Source organism: Triticum urartu, chromosome 4A (assembly GCF_056163025.1).
Source record: "Triticum urartu cultivar PI428250 chromosome 4A, HENAU_Tu73, whole genome shotgun sequence".
NCBI lineage: Eukaryota > Viridiplantae > Streptophyta > Magnoliopsida > Poales > Poaceae > Triticum > Triticum urartu.
The window spans coordinates 613,739,917-613,748,543 of NC_141876.1; positions in this window are offsets into that span (position 1 = coordinate 613,739,917).

The following is an 8,627-nucleotide window of genomic DNA, read 5'->3' on the forward strand; positions in this document are numbered from 1 at the left end:
AACATCTTAAAAAATTTAAAAAATTAAATGGACCGCAGAAAGGCCGAGGCCCAGAAAAATGGAAGAAGCTCAGAAAACAAAAAAGGCCAAATTGTTGGGCCAGGCCCATGTACTTAGCGAAAATTAACAAAATATATATATATTAAAAAGGCTGAATTAATGGGCTCGGCCCATCTAAAGCACCGAAATGGACTGGGCCGATTCTAATTTTTGACCTTTTCAATTGGTCGCAATTTTGCAACGTCAGATTGCCACGTCGGATCCGACATGGCCTGGGGAGAGAGCTAGCGACCAAAACAGAAGGTCATAGGATCAACGACCTTTTGTTAAAGGTCGCTATAGTCAGTTTACGACGCCCAGCTTTTGACCTTATGTTTTTGGTCACAAAAAGGTCATAAATGGAAATTTGTGACCATTCAGTGACCAATAGTGGTGGTCATAAGTTGACATATTTCTTGTAGTGCCGGTAAAGCGGAACATAAGGCACCAAAACACAGGAGCCGGGTAAACCCAACATTTGACCAAAGACAATGATTCGGAGCTGATGCATATAGGGCCAAACTCGCGACGCCGAACACTCCCTAAGGTATTCGGTCTTTGTGGTATAAACCGGGCCTAAATAATGGCCTTTGTAAGAAGCCCCGTGTGTCCAGGTACGTGCATTGTTCTGGCATGGCCACATGCCAAGACGTCAGCATCCTTCACAACGGTGGATATGTATCAACAAGAGACAGTAAAAAAGGTTTACGCAGGGTCTTAATCTAAAAAGAATCCTTTAAGCGGGTCCCAGCTGCATGTCCGCGCCTGTGTCTCCGTTGTGCCGTATCCTGGACGGGTGTAGCACGATGATCGTCTGTAAAAGAGAGGAAGTTAGGTGAAAAAGTTGTCGTGCAAAAAGATAGTTTTCTAAAGAAACCATGTATAATTGAAGATGATAAGAAATTGCCACTTGTCTGCGCGTGTTGAGCCCCTTGTATTGACAAATAGGGGTGTGATCACTTATTCGGTGTAAATAGCGGCGCCGGACTCGATCGCTGGTCTAGACGCCTTTAATGTTTGGCTGCCAAGGTAGCCTCACTCTCTTCGACGCGCAGAGAGCGCTTGATATCTCCGTGCACTGTAATGATGCCACGTGGACCGGGCATCTTGAGTGTGAGGGAGGCGTAGTGTGGTATTGCATTAAAGCGAGCGAAAGCTTCTTGTCCGAGCAGTGCTTGATAGCCACTTTGAAACGGAGCGATGTGGAAAGTTAAATGCTCGCGACGGAAGTTATCGGGGGAGCCGAATGTAACTTGTAATGAGAGGGAGCCCATACAACGAGCCCCTGGGCCTGGCGTTACTCCTTTAAAGGTAGTATTGCTATGGAGAATTTGTGTTGGGTCTAACCCCATCCCGCGGATTGTATCCTGATATATTAGGTTTAGGCTACTGCCGCCGTCCATCAAGACTTGTGTGAAGTGATATCCGTCAATTACTGGGTCTAATACCAGGGCAGCCCATCCTGCGTGCCGGATACTTGCTGAGTAATTGTGATGGTCGAAAGTGATCGGTTGAGATGACCAGTGGCAGGACTTCGCGGGGTCAGGCACTTCAGTATGTTTTCCTGGGAGTGTCGTTTTGTTTTTCCCCTGATCACGTGTAACACGTGTACTATTTTGACTTCCGGTGGAAATTTCTTTGGTTCCGCCGTGTCTTGTTTGGGAGGCTCGTCCTCATCTTCACTTGGTGTATCTTCCCCCTTGTGTACGGCGTTGAGCTTGCCGGACTGCTTGAAGACCCAACATTCTCTGTGGGTATGATTAGCGGGTTTACCAGGGGTATTATGGATCTGGCATACTTGGTCCAGAATTTTGTTGAGGCTGGATAATTCATCCCTGGTGCCTTTAATGGGCGGCTTTTGACCTGGCCGAGAGCTTTTGAATCTGACATTTACTGTCGTGCCCTTCGTGTTATCTTCTTTAATCCAGCGTTTGCTATTGCTGTTGCGTCGTGATTTCCTGTTTCCATCTCTAACTTTGGATGTACTAGGGTCGCTGGTGCTGCATCTGCTAGCCAGCTGTCCTCACCCACGCAAAAGTGGGTCATGAGGTTTGTTAATGCAGCCATCGTTCTCGGCTTATTTTGGCCGAGGTGTCTGGCGAGCCATTCGTCACGGACGCTATGCTTGAAAGCTGCCAAGGCTTCGGCGTCCCGACAGTCGACAATCTGGTTCTTTTTAGTAAGAAACATGTTCCAAAGCTTTCGGGCTGACTCTCCGGGCTGTTGAGTTATATGACTCAAATCATCCGCATCTGGAGGTCGGACATAAGTCCCTTGAAAATTTGCCCGAAAGGCGTCTTCGAGCTCTTCCCAACTTCCAATGGAGCTTTCGGGGAGGCCTTTGAGACAGTGACGAGCTGGCCCTTTGAGCTTGAGAGGTAAGTACTTGATGGCGTGGAGATCGTCTCCTCGAGCCATATGGATGTGAAGGATGTAGTCCTCAATCCAGACTCTGGGCTCTGTTGTTCCGTCGTATGCCTCTATGTTTACGGGTTTAAATCCCTCTGGAAATTCATGGTCCAGCACCTCATCGGTGAAACACAGGGGGTGTGCGGCACCCCTGTAGCTGGGTGTACCGCGTTGTTCGGGTGTTTGTTGTGTTGCGTTGTACGCTGGGGCGCGCTTGCGTCGCCGCTTTGACTGCTTTTTGAGGGAACAAGCCTTCGGTGCATCCTTCCGTTCCTCGTCATCATCTTTTGGTGCGTCCACCATGTATACGTCATATGACGAGGTGGCTTTCCAGGGCCTAGTAGGTGCTGGTTCTTCATCATCTCCTTCATCGGCGTCCATACCGTCGATGTCTTCGGAGTCGAAGTCGAGCATGTCGGTTAAGTCGTCGATAGTGCCTACAAAGTGGGTGGTGGGTGGGCTTTGAATTTCTTCATCGTCCGAATCCCAACCTTGCTGGCCGTAGTCCAGCCAGGGCTCTCCTGATAAAGAAAGAGACTTCAGTGACTTCAGAATATCGCCAAAAGGCGAGTGCTGAAAGATGTTCGCGGCAGTAAACTCCATGATCGGCGCCCAATCGGATTCGATTGGCCGGGGCGCGGAGGGTTCGGAGTCCGGAAAGGAGTCCGGCTCCTTGGAGTCACGAGTCTCACGGAGTGCAGGGCTGGTGTTCGGCTCAATCGCCGTTGGGATCGCAGCCCCCGAGGTGGCGTCCAACCGCCCATCCTCGATCGGCGCAGTTGGCTCCGAATTAAGGATCGGAGCCGATGCGGGTGCGGCCTCCAGGGCACTGTTCGGCGGCAGAGCTAGATCATGAAATTCATGGTCCAGCACCTCATCGGTGAAACACAGGGGGTGTGCGGCACCCCTGTAGCTGGGTGTACCGCGTTGTTCGGGTGTTTGTTGTGTTGCGTTGTACGCTGGGGCGCGCTTGCGTCGCCGCTTTGACTGCTTTTTGAGGGAACAAGCCTTCGGTGCGTCCTTCCGTTCCTCGTCGTCATCTTTTGGTGCGTCCACCATGTATACGTCATATGACGAGGTGGCTTTCCAGGGCCTAGTAGGTGCTGGTTCTTCATCATCTCCTTCATCGGCGTCCATACCGTCGATGTCTTCGGAGTCGAAGTCGAGCATGTCGGTTAAGTCGTCGATAGTGCCTACAAAGTGGGTGGTGGGTGGGCTTTGAATTTCTTCATCGTCCGAATCCCAACCTTGCTGGCCGTAGTCCAGCCAGGGCTCTCCTGATAAAGAAAGAGACTTCAGTGACTTCAGAATATCGCCAAAAGGCGAGTGCTGAAAGATGTTCGCGGCAGTAAACTCCATGATCGGCGCGGAGGGTTCGGAGTCCGGAAAGGAGTCCGGCTCCTTGGAGTCACGAGTCTCACGGAGTGCGGGGCTGGTGTTCGGCTCAATCGCCGTTGGGATCACAGCCCCCGAGGCGGCGTCCAACCGCCCATCCTCAATCGGCGCAGTTGGCTCCGAATTAAGGATCGGAGCCGATGCGGGTGCGGCCTCCAGGGCACTGTTCGGCGGCAGAGCTAGATCATGCTCGTCGGGACAGTGTGGCGCGCTCGGCAGTGGCTCGAATCCGTCGAGGATCAAGTCCCCATGGATGTCAGTCATGTAGTTTAAACTTCCAAATCTGACCTGACGGCCAGGGGCGTAGCTTTCGATCTGCTCCAGGTGGCCAAGTGAATTGGCCCGCAGTGCGAAGCCGTCGAAGACGAAGATCTGTCCGGGGAGGAAGGTCTCACCCTCGACTGCACCGCTATCGATGATCGTAGGAGCCATCGAGCCTGACGGCGACGACACAGAGGAACTCTCAATGAAAGCACCAATGTCGGTGTCAAAACCGGCGGATCTCAGGTAGGGGGTCCCGAACTATGCGTCTAGGCTGGATGGTAACAGGAGGCAAGGGACACGAAGTTTTACCCAGGTTCAGGCCCTCTCGATGGAGGTAAAACCCTACGTCCTGCTTGATTAATATTGATGATATGGGTAGTACAAGAGTAGATCTACCACGAGATCGAGGAGGCTAAACCCTAGAAGCTAGCCTATGGTAAGATTGTTGATGTGTATGTTGTCCTACGGACTAAAACCCTCCGGTTTATATAGACACCGGATAGGGTTAGGGTTACATATAGTCGGTTACAATGGTAGGAGAGCTAAATATCCGCATCGCCAAGCTTGCCTTCCACGCCAAGGAAAGTCCCTTCCAGACACGGGACGGAGTCTTCAATCTTGTATCTTCATAGTCCAGGAGTCCGGCTGAAGGTATAGTTCGGCCATCCGGACACCCCCTAATCCAGGACTCCCTCAAACACCCAAAGGGTTTACTAGAGTCAATAATCTAGTTCACATCGCTATGTGATTAACACCCAAAGAGTACTGAGGTGTGATCATGTTTTGCTTGTGAGAGAAGTTTAGTCAACGGGTCTGCCACATTCAGATCCGTAAGTATTTTGCAAATTTCTATGTCAACAATGCTCTGCATGGAGCTACTCTAGCTAATTACTCCCACTTTCAATATGTATCCAGATTGAGACTTAGAGTCATCTGGATCAGTGTCAAAACTTGCATCGACGTAACCCTTTATGACGAACCTTTTGTCACCTCCATAATCGAGAAACATATCCTTATTCCACTAAGGATAATTTTGACCAATGTCCAGTGATCTACTCCTAGATCACTATTGTACTCCCTTGCCAAACTCAGGGCAGGGTATACAATAGGTCTGGTACACAGCATGGCATACTTTATAGAACCTATGGCTGAGGCATAGGGAATGACTTTCATTCTCTCTCTATCTTCTGCCGTGGTCAGGTTTTGAGTCTTACTCAACTTCACACCTTTGTAACACAGGCAAGAACTCCTTCTTTGACTGTTCCATTTTGAACTACTTCAAAATCTTGTCAAGGTATGTACTCATTGAAAAACTTATCAAGCGTCTTGATCTATCTCTATAGATCTTGATGCTCAATATGTAAGCAGCTTCACTGAGGTCTTTCTTTGAAAAACTCCTTTCAAACATTCCTTTATGCTTTGCAGAAAAATTCTACATTATCTCCGATCAACAATATGTCTTTCACATATACTTATCAGAAATAATGTAGTGCTACCACTCACTTTCTTGTAAATACAGGATTCACTGCAAGTCTGTATAAAACTATATGCTTTGATCAACTTATCAAAGCGTATATTCCAACTCCGAGATGCTTGCACCAGTCCATAGATGGATCGCTGGAGCTTGCATATTTTGTTAGTACCTTTAGGATTGACAAAACCTCCTGGTTGCATCATATACAACTACTCTTTAATAAATCCATTAAGGAATGCAGTTTTGTTTATCCATTTGCCAGATTTCATAAAATGCGGCAATTGCTAACGTGATTCGGACAGACTTAAGCATAGATACGAGTGAGAAACTCTCATCGTAGTCAACACCTTGAACTTGTCGAAAACCTTTTTGCAACAATTCTAGCTTTGTAGATAGTAACACTACTATTAGCGTCCGTCTTCCTCTTGAAGATCCATTTATTTTTATGGCTTGCCGATCATCGGGCAAATCCATCAAAGTCCATACTTTGTTCTCATATATGGATCATATCTCAGATTTCATGGCCTCAAACCATTTCGCGGAATCTGGGCTCATCATCGCTTCCTCATAGTTCGCAAGTTCGTCATGGTCTAGTAACATGACTTCCAGAACAGGATTACTGTACCACTCTGGTGCGGATCTCACTCTGGATTACCTACGAGATTCGGTAGTAACTTGATCTGAAGTTACATGATCATCATCATTAGCTTCCTCACTAATTGGTGTAGTAGTCACAGGAACAGATTTCTGTGATGAACTACTTTCCAATAAGGGAGCAGGTACAGTTACCTCATCAAGTTCTACTTTCCTCCCACTCACTTCTTTCAAGAAAAACTCCTTTTCTAGAAAGGATCCATTCAAAGCAACGGATATATTGCCTTCGGATCTGTGATAGAAGGTGTACCCAACATTTTCTTTTGGGTATCCTATGAAGACGCACTTCTCCGATTTGGGTTAGAGCTTACACTAGTAGAAAAGGGGGCTTTGGTCCAGGCCGGGTAAGCCCATTAGTCCCGGTTCAGTCCGGAACCGGGACCAATGGGTGCATTTATCCCGGTTCGTGCGGCTAAGGCATTAGTCCCAGTTCACCTGGGCCCTTCAGTCCCGGTTCGTGCCACGAACCGGGACTAAAGGGTGCGATACCCATTAGTACCGGTTGGTGGCACCAATCGGTACTAAAGGTTAGACCTTTAGTCCCGGTTGGTGCCACCAACCGGGACTAATGGGCTTTGAGGCATTAGTACCGGTTCATGGCACGAGCCGGTACTAAAGGTCCCATTTTCAAACTCTCCCCGCCCCCTGTGGACCGCCTTTTCAGTTTGCGAAAAAACAAAAGAAAATGATGGAAATGTCAAAAAATTAAAATAAAATAAGTTTCCCATGTGATATGTGGTCTAGTTGTTGGGAAAATTTACAAATATGAATTTCGACTTTATTTACAAAATCTCTCTGGAATTTGTAAAATGGGCATAACTTTTGCATACGAACTCGGATTAAAAAGTTTTTTATATGAAAAATCATCTACTCGAATAGTTACATCCGATGGAAGATACCATGGAGGACAGTAAGGGCGGACGCGGGCCCCCAACGCTGCCCATTCTAACCGAGGGAGCGGGCGTCTCCATGAAGGAAGACGACCGGAAGAGGAAAAGGACCGCGCCCGGGGATTCGGAAGCCGAAGCTTCCAAATGGGAGAAGAAGTCTCCCACCGAGGGTCCTACCTTTGGGGGTGTTGTTGCCGCACAAAGTCCGCGGGGGGGTCAATTCTCCCAGGAGTCGTAAGTGATGCGGAATACTTTAACAGTACAGATATGTCATCTTTTTCTTCTGAGAAAATAACCACTGCATATATCTTTAGCAGTTCGGGCCTTAGCCCCTCTCAAATGAGCTCATCTTCAGGGGATCTTCTTCCAGAGATGATGGAGAGCGAAACGCCTCCTCCGGACTCCTCCGCTCCGAAAGCGGGCGACCCTGAAGTGTCGTCGCGGAGGGCCTCTCCGAGTCCGGCGAGGCCAGAAGATAATCCCACTGACCCCCGAAGCTCCCAGTGTCCGGCTCCCGTAGAGAGCAGACAAAAGAGTCCGGCACCGTCTAGTGTGCGATCGGATGTTCTGAGAGAGTTGGTGGGGCGAGTGGCCATCTCAGATGAACACGGTGTGCTGATGAATACGGTGATGGAGAGAATCGTCCGCCGAAAGCGGATTGCATGAATCTTTTATGAGTCTACTGAGAGGCTTTGAGGTACGTAAAAGAATGTATGATAGTCCTACGCATGCTAGGTGTGCCCTGTGTAGATAGTAGCCCCTGAGACTCTGGTTGTCGTCGGAAACGACGACGAACAGAGGATCAAATTCCCAGGTAATGACCATAACGCCTCTATGTGCAGGTGATGGAAGCTCCGGTGGCTAGCCGGACTAGCGAGTTTGCCCATTTAGAACGGCAGACGCCGACATCGAGCTTGTTAACAAAAGGCTTGACGAGGCTAATGGGCTTTGAGGCATTAGTACCGGTTCATGGCACGAACCGGTACTAAAGGTCCAATTTTCAAACTCCCCCCCAATGGACCGCCTTTTCAGTTTTAGAAAAAACAAAAGAAAATGATGGAAATGTCAATAAAATAAAATAAAATAAGTTTCCCATGTGATATGTGGTGTAGTTGTTGGGAAAATTTACAAATATGAATTTCGACTTTATTTACAAAATCTCTCTGGAATTTGTAAAATGGGCATAACTTTTGCATACGAACTCGGATTAAAAAGTTTTTTATATGAAAAATCATCTACTCGAAAAGTTACATCCGATGGAAGATACCGCGGAGGACAGTAACGGCGGACGCGGGCCCCCAACGCTGCCCATTCTAACCGAGAGAGCGGGCGTCTCCATGAAGGAAGATGACCGGAAGAGGAAAAGGACCGCGCCCGGGGATTCGGAAGCCGAAGCTTCCAAATGGGAGAAGAAGTCTCCCACCGAGGGTCCTACCTTTGGGGGTGCTGTTGCCGCACAAAGTCCGCGGGGGGATCAATTCTCCCACGAGTCGTAAGTGACG